Consider the following 7,500-nt stretch of genomic DNA (forward strand, 5'->3'; position numbering starts at 1 on the left):
CTTTCACTTTTGAAAGTTCAAGGTCATTTTATTGAACAAAATAAATGTTTGCCTTCAAATGGTCAAACATCAATTTCCCTGTGAGACCATCATTTTCTCCAAAGTGCTTTTTCGGCCATTATTCAACACCATAACTCAAGGAGATAAAGGATGATTGTAGTGATATTTCCTCCAGCATGACTATTTGGCAGAGATGTATGCAATCACAAAAACCCAGTTATTACAAATTTTGAACGTTTGCCTTACATTTACAAGCAATATTTACTTTTCTGCAGGAAATATTGCTGTGTTTGCTTTCAGTATTATTGCAGAGAAAACTGCAGACTTGTAATTTTTAACATATTGCTCTATATATTGAAAATAAGATGAGATAGAATGTGATATTTTCTCTTTGCATTTTTCAGTTTTTATGTTTGAAAAATCTTACCAGAGCACCGCTGTGTTTTTTTCACTTTATCTGAGCTGCTTCTTAATAAATAGTTGTGACGCCATATACATTTTTGGGCCTGAGCTTTAAATGTATCTGCAGGTGTCTCTGCACCCTGTAGTCATCTTACACAAATGTTTACCGAGTCATTACCCATGAATACTTTCATTTAAAACAATCGCGCGCGCGTATATGTGATGTTAATGCCGTTATCCGTCTGTGAATTTGTGAGCCGAAACATAAAATAAGCTTCAAATTATCCCGCTGGTCCTCTGATAATGTCAGACTCATGGGTGTGCTGGATCGAATTCTTCACTGTGTTTTACAGTTGATTGAGTCGAGCGCTCCTGCTGGTGTGTACACTTGGCTTATTAAAAGGCCTCATGTTGATGTGCTGATACTTTAATGTGAAGTTAGTTCTACTATAAGTGTCTATGGTAGAAGAGAGTGTCGGAGACTGACGGTAAGCGATAAGGAGGAACCTGCTAGTCTTTCATGATGTTGTTCCACAAGGCGGTTTATTTGGCAATGCTGATTTAATAATACAGTCATTTGTGTAAGTGGTTTTTAGCAATTTTAGCAATTGTTGAAATTGATGTGTGACAAGACCAGTGGTGACCATAATACCTTTTTCAAACATGTAAATTCCCTGCTGTCAAACTATGGAACTATTTTCCCTCAACAGCAAATGAGTAGTCAACCTCATAAAAGGTGCCTGCATATACTGTAGGCTGTTATGATGCAGCATGGAGTCCTGAACTTAATGTTTTAAGTCCTTTCCTCACACATACATGCACATGCTGCTTTGCTCTGCCAGGCGTTGCTCTGGTTTCTCCCTTGTTCATGGTGATTTTCTTTTTTTTTCTTTTAGTAAATAGTATCCTCTCTGTCTTGCTTCCTAATCCACACTCAATAAAACCAGGATGCATAGTTGGGGGATAGAGAGGGAAGAGTGGATTTTCACACAAGATAGGTCGGTAGGAGAAAGAAAGGATAGCAGATGGGAGGCAATGAAGGAACAACACAAAGGAAGAAAATGATTAAAAAAAGGAATGAACAGACAGGTGGTATGAGAATGGGACCAGATAAGACAGAAAAGAAAGAAAGAAGGGAAATACAGAAAAGCTTGTATGCTGTGTGGCATCTTGGCCTGCTTTGAAGACAAGTTATTTATATGCACATATGCTTACAGTTCATACATCTAGAGTGTTATACAATACATGGGGAGGAAATAAAAAAGAGAAAGCCAAGATCATAGAACAGTGCCGTGTGTAACCGGTATGTATTAGAGATGAGTCTGAGAAAGAGATTTGGTCTCAGCCTTTGTGAAAGAAAAAATAAATAAATTCAAAAGCAATTTAGAGCTGGTTGTGCTGGAGTAGCATTTATATGAATGTATGCATGTGCTATAGGTTTTCTTACAACAACATACAATCATGGCTGTATGTACTTGCTGTTTACTTTGAACAGAACGCAAAGGAATGCCATAGGTGTTTTTGTTTTAGTAGCATTTTAAGACTTTATGTGTTGTTATTGCATAGATATACACTTCAAGTAATGCAATATTTATGAAAATACATCACTATGTAATGGTGACCAAGTATATATATATACTTGTGAAAGGAGAGCAGCAGAAGACAGCTGAACAGATTTGCTATGAATCTATCAGGTGCTCCTACCTGTCACTATAGCTACAGCACAACACTCTTGTCTTTTTTTTTTCCTTTATCTCTCCGATGCCCTCCCCATAGGACAACGCACACAGACGCTCACTGTACACACATCATGTTGTAAATAATACTGCCGCCTCTAAAAGAAAAGTGCAACTTCAGCCACTTTCTCGTGAGGTGCAGAGTTTTCAATCTCGTCGTGTCTTACAAGCAAACGCATGCACAGAGACAGGCACACACACACAATACTGTGCGAGAGATTAGACACATCATTGCAGGGGTCTTTTCTCTGGCTATAGAAGGTGGATAAACTCTTTGATTGTGTTTATCCATCCCATAATGGAATCACACTTGGTTCCCAGGGCAACCTGTCCAGCGGACTTATGTTGAAGCAGACAGTCGTCAGTTGGAGCTTAAGGGCGTCTAGTTTGTCTGAACGCTCAGCAGTCGTCTTCTTATGAAGTCGGCTTTGTGGGTCCCAGAGGTTTTAGGTCTACGTGGGGAAGAAATGGTGGATACTTGGAATTGTTGCCTGGTCCACACACACACACACTCACACACACTCACACGGGCACACACTGACAGGCCTTTGAAGCTTGTGCAGATGACCTGGTCATAATCACACAGATGTTCTCACAGCCATGCTGTCCCCACGGATGTTGTTCCCCGTTGTGCCCGATTGTTTCTGATTGGCTGCTTTTTAAAAGAGATTTGAGTGTATTCTTTGGAGATTTGTTGGCCCGTGTTTGTGTCTCTGTGTGTGTCTACCAGAGAAATAATTCATTGAAATGAAAGTCTCAATAATTTAATTAAGTCTTAACATGGTTCTTGAGACCTGTTGCTATGAAAGGACAAAGTGGGAAGACAGAATGCCCTTAATGCTCATCAAATGAATGCCAGACAGATTCGCTGCCAAGAAGAGAATCACTACACCGCAAAGGCGAGATGTTTTCACCTTGTGTTGCTTTCTTCCTCATCCCTCAGTCTATTATTTTTCTTTTTTTTTTCTTTTCATTTCCTGATTTTTCAGTGATGCTATCAGCCATGCGAAGATAGAAAAACAGGACAGTTTTACTACCCACTAAAAACTGAAATTATTTATCGAGTATTTGTAAAGAATTGTATTCTGTGTTTCTTATCTCTTTCTGCCCTTCTGAGAATTCTGTCAAGGTGAAGAGTAATTGCCGGAGATGGGTGATTTACAGATATTCTCTTGTTCCTGTCCCTCACACTTCCTTCTGTTTTCTCCTTTTGAATTCAGCCTCAGTCGTCCGTCTCTCGTCTTTCCGTCCTTCTGTCCCTTGACAACACGAGGTGCCACTCTGTGTTACTGTCACATGAGCGAACGCCAGCCCCCACATCACAGCAACCTTTGATTGGACAGGCCTTTCCAGGTCGGCGAGCGGCTGCCTGATAATAACCTTGTTTGATTGCTGGAGCAGAGAAGTAATTGATTGATCTGCTCACCCTGTCTGGGGCCAGGTTGTAGAAGTAGCCTCGTGGGTGAGTGAGTGTGTGTGTGTGTATGTGTAGGACCAAAAGGTGTGGTTGATTGTTGAGGGAAGTACTAGATGAGCGTATATGAAAACATGCACGCTCATACACAGACCCAAACACCCACACCCATTTTCCTCCACACATCTGTTGTGGTATAGTGTCGATAAAGTGGAGGGAGTTTTTTTTAAAACACATTTGCCCTGTGTACTTCTCTAAACAAACCCCAGCTACCAATAAACAAGTCATTAAACCTCATTAAAAGTCTCCAAACCCCCCTCTGAAAGGTTTGTTTGTGATCTCCTAATTGGTGGTTGCATCAACTTAGTCCATCTTTCTAGATAATTATTCTCGGTCCCAATTCAATGCAGCATCTAATCCAACTGTGGCTAAACAGACCCCCAGGCAGTTGTTGGAGACAGTGTTTCACAGTTCACAACTTGAATTGGTAAATGTTTGCCCTTTATGTGGGAATGCATGGAGCTCTATGGTTATGGTCGGCTCTTTTGTGTCGTCGTATGGTGCCTCTCTAACTAATTCGCTTGGTGAAATGTGTTATCCGATTTTTCCGCATACACGCACACACATATCCATATTTGACTCATGTCACTTAGTGTCTGCGAGCAGAAGCAAAATTGGCCCTTCTCTGGATGAAGAGTTAACAAACAAATAGTTTTATTTGCTGCTTATGTCTTTGATTTGGTGAGTAATTCTGCCTCTGCTATTCTTCCTGTGGAGTTAAAGGATAATTTTGGTGTGAACTGAAACATTATGAGTCTGCCTCAGTAGAGATGATGCCTTTCGGAATTGTTAATCCAAACCCAAGCTGTGAGATGAAGACACAAGCGTTGTTGTTTATTCAAGGAGATGGATATCGCTTCTCTTTCGGCCTCCCCTCCCGCAGCAGCAGTTGTGGTTTGATCACTGACGACGCTGGAGTTGTGGTGTGCCCACTGAATGTGCAACCAGTGGAAAAGCCCTTTCCTCTGCTCTTCTTTCAAGTTAATGCACACAAATACATACAAGTGATGCAGCAATTACTTCAGTGTTTGAGAACAAGGGAAATTGATGCACATGCTCATCACTTTCCTTTTTAAAGGTTCTCCAAACTGACGTGAAGTTAACTTGATTTCTCCATCTGCTCTCCTGTTTGTCACTGGAATAAGTGAAACATGGGAAGTCAAGATAGAAACACTTTTGCAATAAAGTGCGACAACACTCAACTGCCTCATTTTCCATCGGTGCCGATGAGCAGCAAAAGTGTAAACAGCCTCCCCTCTACCTGTAAGTGGTTGCCTCTCTGAAAAACTGTCTGGCTTAAATTCATTACATCCACCCACAATAGAACTCGCAACCACATCAATGAAGATAGGAAGGGAATTTCACCCAGAATAGGACAGAACAAACTCAAGGATGGGAATAAACAACATAAGGGAGGTAGGGAGTGAAAGGAAAAGGCGAAAAATCCATTATGTTTGATGTTCGCGTCTCATCTTGGCAGCAAATGCTGGTGGAATAACCCTGTGAAATGACATTAGGGGCATCTTGTAATGTGATTTCGGCTATGAGTGAATATGAGATTTCTAATGGATTTGAGCACATTAGAGCAGTCTTTATCTGTAGTATTTATTCCCCCCGGTTTCAAATGCAATTTGCTAAGTACAATGTTTCTCTCTGCTCTAGCTCACTAGCTTTCTGGCTAGAAGGGATGTGGGGGAGGATTATATTATTTTTTCGGGGGTTTTTTTGTGTCAGTGGCACTCCATAAAGATATCATGATAAATATATGAGACACAGCACATGCGACAAATTGGTTTGTTATGAGAAAGAGAGATTGTTTTTATAATGTGTGCAGAGGTATGCAGAGAAAGAGAAATGTCATCAGGAGCATGTGTTCTTGTGTTAGTTCATCTGTGTGTGTGGTTGTGTTTTGTCCAGTGTCTTTGTGAGTACAGTGAGTTCATGTTTGCCAGTAAAGCACCTGAAAACCCCAAACATGTTATTTGCAAGGATTCGAAGTAGAAATGAAGCATGGCATGTTATATCATTATGATAATAAAAGATTCCACATGAACCTAGATCCCAATTCAAATGTAGGAGTGCACACTGGGTAGACCTGTGCGTAGGAGAGTGAAATGAACAAATGCAAAATAAATTATGAAATTCATACACACCGTCGGTGTCTGGGGAGGGAAAAAAAAAACCTAACTAAAGCTTATGTGAAGTCTCTTGAAATAAACGCAATCAGGTTGCTGAGTCAAGGTAGACCTGCTTTCAGGTTCAGTCAGTGAGCCTGATTTACTGGATTGTTGACATGGGAATATTCTGCCACAGCCCTTTTCTGATCAGGTGCACTCTTCAACGCAGCGATGCACTGCATAAGCTTCACAACAGTCCTTGAGATGAATGAACCGCAGTCTGATGCAGAGCTCTGACGTTCTCATAGGGCTCTGTTTTCATAGCACTCCATCACAATCTCCCTCCGCTTATATTGTAAAAAAAATAATAATAAAAAAAAAATGATAATAAAAGACAAAGGCTCATGTTCATCTCCAATTTTACTGACACCCTAATATCTGTCTGTGACTGATTGGGGTCACAGCATCCCTGATTAGCATTCACATCTACGTGTCCCTGCCAGTGTTTCCGCAAATTGTCCCAAATCAGCCAATGTGGTGCACTCGAAAGCTCTCTGCAGGCTTAATGAGCTAGATTAAAAAGGAAGTCACTTAACCCATGACTGAGACACACACACACACACTATAGAAAACCATATGTACTCATCACAACCGAACAAGCACAAACACCAACCAAAAGCATACACGCACACACACAGCCACCTCAAACCCATCTTGCATTTCACTGGATGGGAGATGGAGCGAGGCCATTATGCAAATGTCAGGTGTCAAGTGTAAATGAGGTTGGAGGGATGGGAAACAGAAGTATTGAATCACACTGGCTCCCTTAGCAACTGCACCAAGGTAATGGGAGCATTCCAGGACGTAGGCAGGCAAACACCTTCCTCAGTGGCGTGATATTGAAAAATATTTAGTCTTGGTCTGCGTGATCTAAGAATGAGTAGATAGCATGACCACTCTCCTCATTCATACTTGGAGTGTGGTGCAGAAAGGTGGCTTCATGTTGAATTTGGCCTCATATTTTGGTTTATATTCATGTCACTAATAGACAAACCAGACACATTGAAAAGGGTGTTGGTGCATTCTGGTCATGTATAGGTGCATCAGTGAATTTCTCACAACAGAAAATAGTTTCCAGAATTGCTCTTAACCATCCTTTATGCATTATAGTGCAGTAATTGTAGCCCACAACAGTGTCAAATCTGTATGTAGATACATTTAACATCTGTTCGCCCCTCCCTTTTCTAATTATGTTTCGGTATCTCGGTGAGAAAGACTGAGATGAAACATGTTCTGTACTTAGTGGCTCCTCAGGCTACAACTGTGTTTAATAATGGACGTAAACCTGAAAAAGTAATTGTAGAAACATCATGTAACGTCATCTTTTAAACACTGTGAGATACATTTTCAAAGCAACTGACTCAAAGTCTCATCAATGTATTATTAATTGCTATTGTACACAAACATATCCATATATATCATAACCTCCCCCATAATGTGTAAATTCAGTTTCCTCCCTGCATTGATCCTCATTTATTATCTGAGGCCTCTGATGCATTATGTCAAATCAATTCTGAATAATTATTGAACTCAACCAGTTCTCTCTAATCGCTAATCAGTGAGCCTCCACATTTGAATCGAAGATGGCACACTCTCATGGTCATTAAAGTAAATACAGGAATTCAGTTTTGCATAAAAATGCTCGTCTTAGTTCATTGTATAATTATGGGCCTCTTTAATAAATAATAATGGCTGACATTTTCATGTGATT

General features: G+C 40.5%; 1 protein-coding gene across 1 annotated transcript in view; it reads left to right on the top strand.

The window, feature by feature from the left end:
• The window catches only part of exoc4 (exocyst complex component 4), a 98,556-nt gene that overhangs the window by 40,165 nt on the left and 50,891 nt on the right, over positions 1 to 7,500 (top strand). The gene's annotated exons all lie outside the window — the stretch shown is intronic.

The sequence above is a fragment of the Solea solea genome, chromosome 3 (assembly GCF_958295425.1).
Source record: "Solea solea chromosome 3, fSolSol10.1, whole genome shotgun sequence".
Lineage (NCBI taxonomy): Eukaryota > Metazoa > Chordata > Actinopteri > Pleuronectiformes > Soleidae > Solea > Solea solea.